At 40.4% G+C, this 17,035-nt stretch overlaps 1 protein-coding gene and 1 pseudogene across 6 annotated transcripts in view; one reads left to right on the forward strand and one right to left on the reverse strand.

Annotated features, from left to right (window-relative positions):
• The window catches only part of ASB3 (ankyrin repeat and SOCS box containing 3), a 120,246-nt gene that overhangs the window by 53,156 nt on the left and 50,055 nt on the right, over positions 1–17,035 (forward strand). The gene's annotated exons all lie outside the window — the stretch shown is intronic.
• Positions 9,341–10,092, reverse strand: LOC102272515 (BRCA1-associated RING domain protein 1 pseudogene; annotated as a pseudogene).

The raw sequence follows: 17,035 nt of genomic DNA on the forward strand, positions 1-17,035 counted from the left end.
AGTGTAATTTTGCAGTAGTTTGAGCATTCTTTGGCATTGCCTTTCTTTGGTATTGGAATGAAAATTAACCTTTTCCAGTCCTGTGGCCACTGCTGAGTTTTCCAGATTTGCTGGCATATTGAGTGCAGCACGTTCACAGCTTCATCTTTTAGGATTTGAAATAGCTCAACCTGAATTCCATCACCTCCACTAGCTTTGTTCGTAGTGATGCTTCCTAAGGCCCACTTGACTTTACATTCCAGGATGTCTGGCTCTAGGTGAGTGATCAAACCATCGTGATTATCTGGGTTGTAAAGACCTTTTTTGTGTAGTTTTTCTGTGTATTCTTATCACCTCTTCTTAATATCTTCTGCTTCTGTTAGGTCCATACCATTTCTATCCTTATTGAGCCCATCTTTGCATGAAATGTCCCCTTGGTATGTCTAATTTTCTCAAAGAGATCTCTAGTCTTTCCCATTCTATTATTTTCCTCTATTTCTTTGCATTGATCACTGAGGAAGGCTTTCTTATCTCTTCTTGCTATTCTTTGGAACTCTGCATTCAAATGGGTATATCTTTCCTTATCTCCTATCTTATCTTTGCTTTTTGCTTCTCTTCTTTTCACAGCTATTTGTAAGGCCTCCTCAGACAGCCATTTTGCTTTTTTTGGATTTCCTTTTCTTGGAATGGTCTTGATCCCTGTCTCCTGTACAATGTCGTGAACGTCCGTCCATAGTTCATCAGGCACTCTATCAGATCTAGTCTCTTTAATATATTTCTCACTTCTACTGTATAATTGTAAGGAATTTGATTTGGGTCATACCTGAATGGTCTAGTGGTTTTCCCTGCTTGCTTCAATTTAAGTCTGAATTTGGTAATAAGGAGTTCATGATCTGAGCCATAGTCAGCTTCTGGTCTCATTTTTGCTGCCTGTATAGAGCTTCTCCATCTTTGGCTGCAAAGAATATAAATAGTCTGATTTTTGTATTGACCTTCTGGTGATGTCCATGTGTAGAGTCTTCTCTTGTGTTGTTGGAAGAGGGTATTTGCTATGACCAGTGGCACAACTCTATTAGGCTTTTCCCTGCTTCATTCTGTACTCCAAGGCCACATTAGCCTGTTACTCCAGGTGTTTCTTGACTTCCTACTTTTGCATTCCAGTCCCCTATAATGAAAAGGACATCTTTTTTGGATGTTCTAGAAGGTCTTGTAGGTCTTCATAGAACCATTCAGCTTCAGCTTCTTCAGTGTTACTAGTTGGGGCATAGACTTGGATCACTGTGATATTAAATGGTTTGCCTTGGAAATGAACAGACATCATTCTGTCGTTTTTGAGATTGCATCCAAGTACTGCATTTCAGACTCTTGTTGACTGTGATGGCTACTCCATTTCTTCTAAGGGTCTGTTGCCCACAGTAGTAATGGTCATAATGGTCATCTGAGTTAAATTCACCCATTCCAGTCCAGTTTAGTTTGCTGATTGCTAAAATGTTGACGTTCACTCTTGCCATCTCCTGTTTGACTATTTCCAATTTGCCTTGATTCGTGGACCTAACATTCCAGGTTCCTATGCAATATTGCTCTTTACAACATCGGATCCTGCTTCCATCACCAGTCTCATTCACAACTGGGTGTTGTTTTTGCTTTGGCTCCATCTCTTCTTTCTTTCTGGAGTTATTTCTCTACTGATCTCCAATTGTGCCTTTTTACACCAGCTTCATTTTTTTCCTCTTAAAATTTACAGCAAAAGGTTTAGCCACAGTTTTCATTCATTTTCTGGCAGTATTTTTATAATAAGAGTTTTGTGTTTTTGCTGTTTTTTTGGTCTACCAATAGTTTTCCCCATAACTTTCTTCCCCCTTTTTGGTGTCTTTAATAGATGTGTGCTTGTTCCTTTGTGATAACTTATCTGGAAATGTGAGATTTTTGCCTAGGTTTCACCTTTGTTTTAGGAGATTTTCAACAGGACAGAGCTTGAGCCACATTCCACACTGGCTAATTTTCCTTTTGACTCATGGTTTTCAGAGAAGGCGCTGGTGACCCACTCCATTACTCATGCCTGGAAAATCCCATGGATGGAGGAGCCTGTTAGGCTGCAGTCCATGGGGTCACTAAAAATCGGACACGACTGAGTGACTTCACTTTTGCTTTTCACTTTCATGCATTGGAGAAGGAAATGGCAACCCATTCCAGTGTTCTTGCCTGAAGAATCCCAGGGACGGGGGAGCCTGGTGGGCTGCTGTCTATGGGGTTGCACAGAGTCGGACATGACTGATGTGACTTAGCAGCAACAGCAGCAGCATGGTTTTTGGGTGTGAATTCATTTGTTGTTCAGTTCCTCAGTCATGTTTGACTCTTTGTGATCTCATGGACTGTAGCACACCAGGCTTTCCTGTCCTTCACTATCTCCCAGAGTTCGCTCAGACTCATGTCCATTGAGTCAATAATACCATCCATCCTTCTCATCCTCTTTTGTCCCCTTCTCCTACTGCCCTCAATGCTTTCCCAAAAGCATCATGGTCGTTTTAGAAAAGGCAAAGGAACCAGAGATCATGTTGCCAATATCCAGTGGATCATTGAAAAAGCTAGAGAGTTCCAGAAAAACATCTATTTCTGCTTTGTTGACTACGCCAATGCCTTTGACTATGTGGATCACGACGAACTGTGGAAAATTCTTAAAGAGATGGGAATACCAGACCACCTGACCTGCCTCTTGAGAAACCTGTATGCAGGTCAGGAAGCAACAGTTAGAGCTGGACATGGAACAACAGACTGGTTCTGAATGTGTCAAGGCTATATATTGTCACCCTGTTTATTTAACTTCTATGCAGAGTACATCATGATAAACGCTGGGCTAGATGAAGCACAAGCTGGAATCAAGAATCCTGGGAGAAATATCAATAACCTCAGATATACAGATGATACCACTCACAAAGAAGAACTAAAGAGCCTGTTGATGAAAGTGAAGGAAGAGAGTGAAAAGTTGGCTTAAAATTCAACATTCAGAAAACTAAGATAATGGCATCTGGTCCCATCACTTCATGACAAATAGATGGGGAAACAGTGGAAACAGTGTCAGACTTTATTTTTTTGGACTCCAAAATCACTGCAGATGGTGACTGCAGCCATGAAATTTAAAAATGCTTCCTCCTTGTAAGAAAAGTTATGACCAACCTAGACAGCATATTAGAAAGCAGAGACATTACTTTGTCAACAAAGGTCCGTCTAGTTAAGGCTATGGTTTTTCCAGTAGTCATGTATGGATGTGAGAGTTGGACCATAAAGAAAGCTGAGCACCGAAGAATTGATGCTTTTGAACTGTGGTGTTGGAGAAGACTCTTGAGAGTCCCTTGAACTGCAAGGAGATCCAACCAGTCCATCCTAAAGGAAATTAGTCCTGAATATTCACTGGAAGGACTGATGCTGAAGCTAAAGTTCCAATACTTTGGCCACTTGATGCAAAGAGCTGACTCATTTGAAAGGACCCTGATGCTGGGAAGGATTGAAGGTGGGTGGAGAAGGGGACGACAGAGGATGAGATGGTTAGATGGCATTACCGACTCAATGGACATGATTTTGGGTAAACTCTGGGAGTTGGTGATGGACAGGAAGGCCTGGTGTGCTGAAGTCCATGGGGTCGCAAAGAGTCGGACATGACTGAGTGACTGAGGTGAAGTGAACTGAACTGAACTTTTCCAATGAGTGAATTCATTATCTTTCACTGATTAGTTGATATAGGCAGCTGTGGGGGTTTTGCAAGGCAGCTTCACTTCGTGCTAGCCCAGACAAACTAGTCCTGCAAGTGTAGCATGTTTGTGTTATTCCTTATTTAGACCCAGCTCTTCTGACTTTGAGATTTCAACTCTGTCCATATGTATTCTTTCTTCCAGTTCATGAATCTTATCCCTCTGCTGGACATTTATGTTTTGCCCCTCAGAGGGAGCCTCCATCTCACCTCTGAGAAGTTACTTTGCTGGCTGCTTGTGAGAGGTGCAGTTGACACTTTCTGCCCTTCGTCCCACAAGGACCCGCGATTAACCTCTGTTTTGAAAGCTCCTACCTATTTTTGATCTGAAGTTTTAGTGGGATTTGTAGTTTTGCTAAAAATGCAGAGTGTGTTTTTATTTCTTATTTTCTTTGCTGATTTTGGATTAATTGCTCTTTAATGCTTTCTAAGAAGAGTAAGGGGAACTACTTTATCCACAGTATTAAAATTGGAGGCCCATATTTTTAAAGTAAGACAAAAATTCTTGATGTCAGTAGTATGTATAGTTTAATATTCCAGTATATGGTAGAAATAGACTTAAATGAGCCATTCCTCACCCCATCCTGCTCCTACAATGCAATCTGTTCTCTTTAGATACCATAGAGCAGTGCTACTCAAAAATGTCAGTCTGTTGATAAGGGGCTTGAGCCATAATGTAAATCAGTGATTTACATTTGTGCAACTTCCTTCATCAAAATAGTTTTCTTTCAAGAAAAATGTCAGCTGAACTAAACAATATGTTTTAAGGACATAATTGATTTATATTCTGGTAAAAATTTCTCATTTTGTTGAGGACTGATAACAGTTGGTAGATCAACAGGCTGTGAACAGTATTGAGTAGCACTGCTGTACAGTATGGATGTGTGGCTGTTAGGTGGAATCATTACATAGTTAATGCAGTTGTTCCTTTATTTATGATTATTATTGCCACTGGCCAATTGTGTAATGAACATCACTGGTTAGCATGGCTGAAATAAAAGTGTTGCTTCTCTATAATTAGGAGTCCTTGGGATGAGGGATGTTTTGCCATATACTTTTTCTTTGCTAGGGACTCCTCAGTGTAGTGATTTATTTCTCTAAGCCATACTGTGGAGAAATCATGCAGAGGTGGCTTCTGTAAGGAGGATACTGCTTTATGAGAATTTCAGGAATGTGAATTGGATAATTATAAAGAGTTTAGAATTCACTGTTATAATTCTGGATGAATATGTAAATTTAAAGATGTGCTGTCTAAAATGTTTCTCTCAGCTCTGTTGGTGGGGAGGCATGTGGAGAAATAATAAAATAGTAGAATTTTAGTTTTTTGTCTCCTAAGACTTCCAAGTGATTGGAAGATGTGCTTTTCTGGATATGGTCTCTGTTGTCTAATTGCCCATTTGACTTCTCTGTATCAGAAATAGAGACATATCATGGAATTAGGTACTTTTCATAAGCTTTGTTATTAATATATTCCTAATATAATAAACTTTGTCCATGAGGTCATGGTTTTTCCCATCAGTATACATTTTTAAGATTGTTAGTTATTGGGAGACACCAGGTCCTTTATAAGAAGTGAACTTTTCATTATAACTTTAGAAAAATATTTTCTAAGCAATAAAATACTACATTTTAGACTAAAGATTGGCTCCTCTTGTGGTTCAGCTGGTAAAGAATCTACCTGCAATGTGGGAGACTTGGGTTTGAACCCTGGGTTAGTTTTGTTTGTTTTTTAATTTTATGTCAATTTAGTAGTTCTCCCTTATCTGTGGAGCATATATTGTTCCAAGATCACCAGTGGATGCTGGAAACCTCAGATTATACACACACAAACCATGTGTGTACTATTTTTTCCTATAAATGTATACCTATGATAAAGTTTGGAGAAGGCAATGGCACCCCACTCTAGTACTCTTGCCTGGAAAATCCCATGGACAGAGGAGCCTGGTAGGCTGCAGTCCATGGGGTTGCTAAGAGGCGGACACAACTGAGCAACTTCACTTTCACTTTTCACCTTCATGCATTGGAGAAGGAAATGGCAACCCACTCCAGTGTTCTTGCCTGGAGAATCCCAGGGATGAGGGAGCCTGCTGGGCTGCCGTCTGTGGGGTCGCACAGAGTCGGACATGACTGAAGCGACTTAGCAGCAGCAGCAGCATGATAAAGTTTAACTTAAATTAGGCCCAGTAAGAGATCAGTGGGCTTCCCTGGTAGCTCAGCTGGTAAAGAATCCACCTGCAATGCAGGAGACCTAGGTTCAATCCCTGGGTTGGGAAGATCCCCTGGAGAAGGGGAACGCTACCCAGTATTCTGGCCTGGAGAATTCCACGGACTATAGTCCATGGGGTTGCAAAGAAATCAGACACGACTGTGCGACTTTCCTTTTCACTTCTCAGACTAAAGCTTCAGGGCCAAGACATATTATAGAAATATATTTGAATATATAAGAACAGTGCTTGAAACTATGTATATATCTTTAATGGGAAAGACTTACTTTAACTGTTCTGATTATAAAATTTATTTATTTTTTTGCTTCTCCAACTTTATTTTTTATATTTGAATTTAATTCTTTTTTAACACTGCAAATATTTTGTATTGGAGTATAGCCAATTAACAATGTTGTGATAGTTTTGTGAATGGTGAAGGGACTCAGCCATATGAATATATGATTCCATTCTCCCTTAAACCCCCACTCCCATCCAGGCTGGCACATAACATTGAGCAGAGTTCCATGTGCTATACAGTAAGGTTTTGTTGGTTATCCCATTCTGATTATAAAATTTAATTATGAGATAAATACCTGTGGGTAGTCCAGCTTACCCAGTGACATTTTTGAAATAATTTTCCATCTTTGCCAGTCACTTTATTAAAGTGAAAGTTTGAAACTAACATGTGCCATCAGTGAAGTTAGTATAGTACTTTACTGTCCTAGGAATAGGTAATCTTAGAAAAACATAAAATCTGAGGTCATAGAATTCGTAGGATGAATTCACAACAGTGGAAAAAAATTTATTTTTCATTGCTGTCTAGATTCTTTTCTGGTGCCACCAGATGTCAGTGTAATCACAGGACCAGAGAAATACACAGTAGATAAAATTGTTGCAAATATTCTTTTTTGCTTTGTGAAAGAGATAGGGAAAAGGTTTGCACAAATTAGATAAGCAATGAAAAATATTTTATTGTTGAATTGTATAGAAAAATGAAGTGTATAATGGAGAATAGATGCAGAACTTCAGAGTGTAGATGCAGTTAAAAATTCATGTATAAATCAAATGTACTAATATAATATATAGGTAATCTCTGAGATCCCTCAGAAATCACCAACTTCTTGCTATAAGTGGAGGAGATGTCCAGCCTGTGGTTAAACTGTTCTATACATGCTTCAGTTCAGTTCAGTTCAGTTCAGTCGCTCAGTCATGTCTGACTCTTTGCGACCCCATGAATCTCAGCACGCCAGGCCTCCCTGTTCATCACCAACTCCCAGAGTTCACTCAGACTCACGTCCATCGAGTCAGTGATGCCATCCAGCCATCTCATCCTCTGTCGTCCCCTTCTCCTCCTGCCCCCAATCCCTCCCAGCATCAGAGTCTTTTCCAATGAGTCAACTCTTCACATGAGGTGGCCAGAGTACTGGAGCTTCAGCTTTAGCATCATTCCTTCCAAAGAAATCCCAGGACTGATCTCCTTCAGAATAGACTGGTTGGATCTCCTTGCAGTCCAAGGGACTCTCAAGAGTCTCTCCAACACCACAGTTCTAAAGCATCAATTCTTAGGCGCTCAGCTTTCTTCACAGTCCAACTCTCACATCCATACATGACCACAGGAAAAACCGTAGCCTTGACTAGACGGACCTTTGTTGGCAAAGTAGTGTCTCTGCTTTTGAATATGCTATCTAGGTTGGTCATAACTTTCCTTCCAAGGAGTAAACGTCTTTTAATTTCATGGCTGCAGTCACCATCTGCAGTGATTTTGGAGCCCCCCAAAATAAAGTCTGTGTTTCCACTGTTTCCCTATCTATTTGCCATGAAGTGATGGGACCATTTGCCATGATCTTAGTTTTCTGAATGTTGAGCTTTAAGCCAACTTTTTCATTCTCCTCTTTCACTTTCATCAAGAGGCTTTTTAGTTCCTCTTCACTTTCTGCCATAAGGGTGGTGTCATCTGCATATCTATACAGCCTTACTGATCATGATATTTCTCAGTAGAATTGTGGTCAAAATCTGAGCCTCAAGATGAAAGAGTATATTTCTAGCTTGTAGATGTAAAACTCAACTCACTACAATTTTTGCGTTTCGACAGAACTTGTCTGCGGGAGTTCCTTAGAACACAGTGTCACTTTAGGCATTTTTCCAAAAGAATATTCAGTAGGATAATCACATTTTTAAAAGTCCTTCCTTTAGAAATTTATTCTTTAATGAATGCTGCATTAAATAATGATCATTGCTTACTATTTTTAGTTTGAGTTTCTTATTCCTAGATTTATTACTTATATTTTGTGTAGCTCTTTATTTCTTATCCTGTTTCTCCCAGATGAGAATCCTGTGTTGAGTCCACGTGTTCATGAAATCTTTGTGTGGGCCTTGTGACTGCACTCAGTGTGCTCCATGCCTCAGCTGAGTTTTGATTTTGGTTAGAAGTTTCATGTGCGGATGCTTCCATTTCCTTGATTTCTTCTTTTCAACAATATTTGATATTCAGGTTATGTTATCCCAGATTACTTCTTTTTCCCCTCTTAAATATAGGAAATGGAAAAACTGTGTTTCTTCAACAGTATAAATGTCTCCCTAGAACTTATTGCAGGAAATGATGTTCTCCTATCATTTTTGCTTTCTTAGACTTCAGTTTGTATGGTTTCTTCAGCACAGTAGTCTGACCTGTTGTGGGAAGAGCAGTGTCCCTGTCCTCAGAGCTTCTGGTTTTTCTTTTCTGCTGTCTCAGCTAGAGTCTTACAGACAAAATCTGTTTGGATTGAAGAATGGAAAGCCTTTCTCCCCTCTCTCTGTGTACCCCAGGCACTCTGAGCTCTGTCTTCAAAATGAGATGTTTTATTTCATCTTTATTCTTTATCCTTGAACTTTGGTCCCTGTTGGATGACAGTGTAATATCAGATCCTATGATTCTACTTTCTTTTTCTCTTTGAGAATCCATAGTACTTTTCCAGGTTCCAGAATTACTCATTTCCTTTCTCTCCTGGAACACCTGTCTCAAACCATAGGAACCACAACTAATGGCCTGGCCCCCTGTCCTCATTGCCAGGCATGTATCTTGGAGGTAGATATGCCTAGTATTCTAGGTTAAATTCAGTTCAGTTAAATTCTAAAATGTAGACCAAAGCTGTCCTGTGGAACTTGCCGCTACTGATGCTGCTAAGTCACTTCAGTCATGTCTGACTCTGTGTGACCCCATGAACAGCAGCCCACCAGCCTCTCCCGTCCCTGGGATTCTCCAGGCAAGAACACTGGAGTGGGTTGCCATTTCCTTCTCCAACCCAATGCATGAAAGTGAAAAGTGAAAGTGAAGTCTCTCAGACGTGTCCAACTCTTCGCGACCCCATGGATTGCAGCCCACCAGGCTCCTCCATCCATGGGACTCTCCAGGCAAGAGTACTGGAGTGGGGTGCCATCACCTTCTCCGATGAATGAGTCTACCTATTTGTAAAAATGTGACTGATGAAAACAGTGCAATCAACTAGGTTATCACACTGTGTGAGTTCAGTTGTCAAGAGGGAGCAACTCAAAGGACATCACACAATCTATAAACCAGCTGGAAGGAGCCATCCAGACTTTGCCGTGCCGAACCCTTTCTGGGCGATGATTAGACAAGTCCTCATAGATGATATACTGTGTGCAAAAGTGCTGATCAGAATCAGGTTTGGCATGGTACGCGACTGTATTGATGGTTTGAGTCATGTCACTGTCTGGCTTGGGCTTTCTAATGAGGATCTGGCCCCCACTGGCTGCGACAAGCTTAAAAAGGTTGTCCTTTGGATAGTGTTTGAAGGTTCCCCCAAAATAGAAGTAACATCCATCAAACAGCTTTGGCAATAGCTGTTCTCTGTTGAACCTGCTTTTCTGTGGTCCTTCAGGAATTTCATACTTTTCTTCCTGTTCACATTCTTTGCTTGGTAGACATGCTTTCACCCATTCAAATTTTAGGATCCAGCATCCACTGAGAATTCTAAGCATACATTTCAGGGTGCTTTGAACTGTATCACCAGGAATAATGATATGAGTTACTGTACTGTCAAACTCAGCACATTTTTTAGCCTTAAGAATCCTTGCAATCTCCAGAAATTGAGAGCAAGAATGAAGTAGTGACTCCTGAAAAGACAGTCTCTGCAAACTATCTTCCGTCCAAGAAATCCTTGCCATTAGGTTGTAATGGGAAGCGTGGGCATCACAACAGAATTTCCAGTCCTGTTTCTAAGAGATGCAGAAGCAGCAGTCAGAGCACTGGTGGAAACTCTGTTAAGCGAACAGTGCTCTCAGAAAACATGCCATTGCCTGGCTGTTCTTCACCACCTTCAAACAAAGTTGGTGACACGTTAAGGAGGAAAAGCCGTACTGTATTGGATGAATCCGTTAGCCTTTCACCAGGTACGCTGCCTTCTACACTGAATAGTCCAAGTTACAGACGAATGATGTGTAGTCCCTCAGCAACAAAGCTGTGGCCCATTAGCCTTACAGCTGTGAAGAGAAATCATCGAGGAGAGACTTTGCTCCATATTGCTTCAATTAAGGGTGACATCCCTTCTGTTGAATACTTCTTACAAAGTGGAAGCGACCCAAATGTTAAAGACCATGCCAGATGGACACCATTGCACGAAGCCTGCAATCATGACCACCTGAAGGTGGTGGAATTGCTGCTCCAGCACAAGGCATTGGTGAGCACCACTGGGTTTCAGAATGACTCACCTCTTCATGACACAGTGAAGAAGGGGCATGTGCACATTGTCAAGCTGTTACTTGCCTTGGAGGCTCCAGGGAGGCAGTCAACGTATTTGGTCTGCAGCCTGTGGATTATGCAGGCAGTAGAAATATGAAATCGCTGTTGCTACTACTGGAGAAGAAGGAATCATCATCAACCAGCCGTTGCTCAGTAGTAAACACTGGTCAGCATCGGGATGGGCCTCTTGCACTTATAGGCAGTGGACTTTCTTCCGAACAACAGAAAACGCTCAGTGAGCTTGCAACAATTCTTAAGGCTAAAAAATGTGCTGAGTTTGACAGTACAGTAACTCTTGAAAGTGTCCTAAATTTGTACTGTCCAATCACTAGCCTAGTGTGGATCTTGAACAGTTTCCATGAGGCTAGTTTGATTGACGTATTCAAATTTTCATTTTATTTTAATCAGATATAAGTAGCCACATATGGCTGCTGGCTTCTGCATTGGAGAGTGTAGCTCTTTGTACATCCTTAAATGAGCTATAGTCCTCTTCTGTCTTCGGAATGTTGGTCCTTTTTGCCATAGCATGTAGTACTAGGTGGGTCCCATGTAGAGAGGTGAGGGAACAAAGAAAACACCAACTTATCCTGTCAACTTTGCTTATCAGTGGGATGGTAGAAATTGCAACTGAATTTCCCTCATTATTCTCAGTTGATTAGGTGATTATCAGACTTACGCTCCAAACCATCTAAAGAAGTGTCTTTAGGTCTGTGAAAACTTTGACAGGAAGTGGAAGGACAAAAAAAAAGCATAAAGGTTCTGTGTTAATAAACATCTGCCTACCTGTAGACCCAGTTCCGTTTTTTGAAAGAGAGAAAAATCGGGCAAGTGAATGACTGTTCATAGAGGAGGTGACCATGGAAAGAAAGGATTATGGGCTTTGAATTCCTTTTTTGAATGGGAAATAGTGTATATGTTTGTAAGATCAGTTATGGCTGTGGAGGAGGAAAGTTAAACATAAGCATTTATTAAACTAATAAAGCTGATTTGTGGGTGATTATCATGGAGGAAATAATTTGGACAGTAAATTGGGGAAGCCTCAGAGTCTGCACTCTCATTTTGAAGGGGACCTGAATATGCGGTTCCTGTAGTGCTGGTGATGTTTGCTGCAGTTAATTGGGTTGTTGGTCAGAAGGACTGATTCTGCAAAGGGGACAGACTGACCTTAGGGTACATGGAGTGTTGGTGACCAGTAAGAGAAGTTTAATCAGAGGTCTGTATAATTGAGGTATAATTATGGCCTAATTCCTCATGATTGAAAAGCTAATAACCTTCTGAGTATCCTATTTGTAGAGTGTTAGGAAGAGAAGTTGACCAGTAGTTTATCAGGAAGTGGGTAAGGGGACTGAGGGAGGGAAAGAAGGAACATTTATTGAGCACTTACTATATTTACTTATATTAATTATTTAGTCAAAATAAAAACCCCTAGGTAAGTAGATTAGTCCTATTTTATAAGTGTGAATGAGGGAATAACTTGCTCATAGCTGGGCAGAGTGCCTGACTACACAGTCTGTGTTCTTTCCATTAGAGTTAGGACACCATTATGATCCTAAATTATAATTCGATATGTTTGAGACATCTGAGCATTTGTGTGAGCATGAACCAGTAGATGGCAAATTTGGGGGTAGAATTAATGGTTTTCAGGTGGGGATTTTTATTTGCGTGACCGGGAGGTAGGGGAGCTTTTGGGAAACATGGGTATTGAAGAACAGCCTGGAATTCATATTTGAGCCCTGTAGTGAAAGGAGCTGAAAGCAGAAGGTGAAGGATATGTTTCTGTGAGCAGCTCTGAGAGACACAGGGTTATTAGTGGCCCTACACTGTAGGAGGCTTAGGGACAGAACATGTTGAAGATTAGGGTACAGGGCATCTTTTCCACGGGTGCTCAGATACATAGCATGTTGCCTATACAGTGGGAGTGCAGGGAAACCAGCAGTACTTTGGCATCTTGCATATTCAGAATTGGGAGATAAGCCTATGGCCTGGGTGACATTCTCGTTGGCACTGTGCCAGTTATAAACTTCAAATGGCCTTTACAACTGTGAACCACCAGGAAGGTGTCTCAGAGCAGAAGATGAGAGGTTTAGGAGACTAGAAGTCTTTGTTGGGGTAGAATTTGTTAGGTAATGCAGTTTCCATATAATGCAGGTGGGGCCATGAGCTAGTGAAAAATACTAAAAACTTTTATTGTGAAGCATTTAAAATGTATTTGAAAAGAGAACATAATATAGTGAACTCCTGTGTACTGTCAGCCAGTTATAGCTATTATCAAATTGTTTCTTCTGTAACCCCAATGTCAGGATTTGAAATTTTAGTTTACAGTTAACATGACTTGACTTGTACCCAAGTTAATGAGTCCCAAAGGAACTCAGAACAAAGACAGTGTTATATTTTGTTTATTTATTCATATCTCGACAACTTTCAAAGAGAATTTAAGGTAACTGATGCTTAAGGTAAGAGTAAACATTACACATCTACCAGAATGGCTAAAAAAGAAAAGATTGAAGTGCTTATGAGGATGTGGAGCAACTGGAAGATAGATTGCTGGTGGGAGTGTGAATTTGTTTTAGCCACTTAGAGAAACTGTTTGGAAGAATTTACTAAACCTAAATATGTACATATCTTCTGTCCCAACAATTCCGTCCTTAGGAATATATGCAAAAGTAATGTGTATCAGTGTTCACTAAAAGTGACATGTACTAGAATATTCTTATTGTTGCACACTCTTTAACAGCCCCAGACAGAAAGCTATCCAAATAGCATCTACCAGCAATAGAACAGGTAAATAAATTGTGTTCTGTTTACACAATGAAATGGTATACAGCAACAAAAAGGAGTGATCGGCAACTGGAGGCAATAATACTGACAAATCTTATAAATATAATGTTGAACCAGAGAAGCTAGATGAAATAGAATTCAGATCTTCCTCAACTTAGGAAAGGGTTACATCCCAGTAAACCCACTGTAAGCTTAAAATGTTGTAAGTTAAAAATCCACTTAATACATCTAGCCTACTGGATGTCATTGCCTAGTCTAGCCTACCTTAAATGTGCTCATAACACGTTCATTAGCCTACATTGTGCCTTACATTAGGCACAAACATCTTACACAAAGCTTATGTTATAATAAAGTGTTAAATATCTCATGTAACTTATTGAAACTATACTGAAAGTGAAAAACAGAATGGTTGTGCATGTGTCATTTGTTTATCCTCGTGATTTGGTGGCTGTCTGATGGGGAGCTGCAGCTTGCTGCCACTGTCCAGTGTTGTGAGAGATGGTCATACCGCATGTTGCTAGCCCAGGAAAATATCAAAATTCAAAGTGCAGTTTCTTCTGAATGTGTCTCCCTTTTACATCATTGTAAAAGTCAAAAAATCGTTGTTGAACCATCTTAAGTTGAGGACTGTCTATATTTTCTGGCTCTTTACAGAAAGTTTACTGACTCCTATTCTTTTTAATATTACTGGGACTATTTGAGGGAGTCCTAACTAAGAGCTGGGAAGCTTGGTCTCCAGTCTGATAGGCATTAGCTCTGTGACATTGGGCAGATCACTCAACTCCTCAAGATTTATGTTCTGAACAAGCAGGTGATGAGCTGTGCTCCTAGAAGTTTCTACAAATTCATTTTTCCTTAAAAAAAAAAAAGCAAAAACACCTAACTTTTTTCAGGGCTTACAAAATTTGACTTCTTTGTACCTTTGTTCCTTTATTTCCTCTCCTGACCATCTTATTATTCCTTACACATACTCAGCTCTTCTACCTCACTGCCTTTATACTTCCTATTTCCTGTTTGGAGTACTCGCCTTCCACTTTTTTGCATGCTTACTGCTTCTTCTCTCATTTCTCTGTTCAGAAGTTTCTGTTTCAAAGAGATGATGTCTGTCCCATTTTCTACCGTGGCATTCTCCCAACCAAGTACTAACCAGATCCGACCCTGCTTAGCTTCCGAGATCAGACCATAGCATTCTCAAACTCAGTTACTGCCTGTTACTTTACCTGCTTAGTTTCACTTTTTTTTCAAAAAATAATTTCACAGTTACTTTTGTCAGAACTTATTTTATCCGTGTGCTTACTTATTATCAGTCCCGCTAGAATAGAAGTTCCATGAAGGCAACTGCTTTGTAGGTTGATTGCTTTCTATGCCTCTTGTGCTTAGTACTGTCTTTGGCACGGTTGAACGATTGGACTAATTTGACTATTGCTGAGTCTTAAAGGACGTGGTAAAATGGTCAGTTTTCTTTTGAATGCAAATAAGAGCCCTGGATTGGAAAAGGTCAGTTTTCATTCCAATCCCAAAGAAAGGCAATGCCAAAGAATGCTCAAACTTCCGCACAGTTGCACTCATCTCACACACTAGTAAAGTAATCCTCGAAATTCTCCAGGCTTCAGCAATACATGAACCGTGAACTTCCAGATGTTCAAGCTGGATTTAGAAAAGGCAGAGGAATGAGAGATCACATTGCCAACATCTGTTGGATTATTGAAAAAACAAGAGAGTTCCAGAAAAACATCTATTTCTGCTTTATTGACTATGCCAAAGCCTTTGACTGTGTGGATCACAATAAATTGTGGAAAATTCTGAAAGAGATGAGAATACCAGACCACCTGACCTGCCTCTTAAGAAACCTGTAGGCAGGTCAGGAAGCAACTGTTAGAACTGGACATGGAACAACAGACTGGTTCCAAATAGGAAAAGGAATACGTCAAGGCTGTATATTGTCACCCTGCTTATTTAACTTCTATGCAGAGTACATCATGAGAAACGCTGGGCTAGATGAAGCACAAGCTGGAATCAAGATTGCAGGGAGAAATATCAATAACCTCAGATATGCAGATGACACCACCCTTATGGCAGAAAGTGAAGAAGAACTAAAGAGCCTCTTGATGAACGAGAAAGAGGAGAGTGAAAAAATTGGCTTTAAACTCAACATTCAGAAAACTAAGATCATGGCATCTGGTCCCATCACTTCATGGGAAATAGATGGAGAAACAGTGGAAACAGTATCAGACTTTATATTTTTGGGCTCCAAAATCACTGCAGATGGTGATTGCAGCCATGAAATAAGACTCCTTGGAAGGAAAGTTATGACCAACCTGCTGCTGCTGCTGCTAAGTTGCTTCAGTAGTGTCTGACTCTGTGTGACCCCATAGACCACAGCCCACCAGGCTCCCCTGTCCCTGAGATTCACCAGGCAAGAACACTGGAGTGGGTTACCATTTCCTTCTCCAGTGGATGAAAGTGAAAAGTGAAAGTGAAGTCACTCAGTTGTGTCCGACTCTTAGCCACGCCATGGACTGCAGCCCACCAGGCTCCTCCGTCCATGGGGTTTTCCAGGCAAGAGTACTGGAGTGGGTTGCCATTGCCTTCTCCCAACCTAGAGAGCATATTAAAAAGCAAAGACTTTTCTCAACAAAGTTCCATCTGGTCAAGGCTATGATTTTTCCAGTAGTCATGTATGTATGTGAGAGTTAGAATATAAAGAAAGCTGAGCCCCGAAGAATTGATGCTTTTGAACTGTGGTGTTGGAGAAGACTCTTGAGAGTCCCTTGGACTGCAAGGAGATCTAACCAGTCCATCCTAAAGGAAGTCAGTCCTGAACATTCATTGGAAGGACTGATGCTGAAGCTGAAACTTCAATACTTTGGTTACCAGATGCCAAGAACTGACTCATTTGAAAGGACCCTGATGCTGGACAACAGAGGATGAGATGGTTGCATAATATCACCGACACAACAGACATGATTTTGGGTAAACACCAGGAGTTGTTGATGGACAGGAAGGTCTGGCGTGCTGCGGTTCATGGGGTCGCAAAGAGTGGGACATGACTGAGTGACTGAACTGAACTGAACTGAAGAGCCCTGGAAAAAAATTAACTATTATTATAGCTAAGTTGATTTCAGTGGCTTGTTGTTTGCACCCCCTTTTATAATCATTTAAATTCTTCCACAGAGCTGTCAAGTATGTGTATATAATCATCCTTAACTTACATATAATGTGAAGTCTTAAGTACAGTGACTACTTCCAAAACACTGGTTTGCTGATTTTCTGGGATCTGTAAGTGAATATGGCTTTTGTTTTTGTTTTTAAAATCAAATTTTGTAAAATTTCAGGCATTATTTCTTCAACTATGTTTTTTTGGTGCCTGATTCTTATTCTTTTCTCCTTTTGGGACTCCAGCTAATGTATGGTGCACTGTTTGATGTTGTGCACAGGGCCCTGATACACGGTTGGTTTTCCTTTAGTGTTTTTTTTTCCTCTCATTTCTTTAGATTGGATGATTTATATTAATGTCTTCAAGATCATCAACTCTTCTACTATCTCTGCTCTTTCAAGCACATCTATTTGTTTTTTCAGTTCTAGAATTTC

The sequence above is a fragment of the Bos mutus genome, chromosome 11 (assembly GCF_027580195.1).
Source record: "Bos mutus isolate GX-2022 chromosome 11, NWIPB_WYAK_1.1, whole genome shotgun sequence".
NCBI lineage: Eukaryota > Metazoa > Chordata > Mammalia > Artiodactyla > Bovidae > Bos > Bos mutus.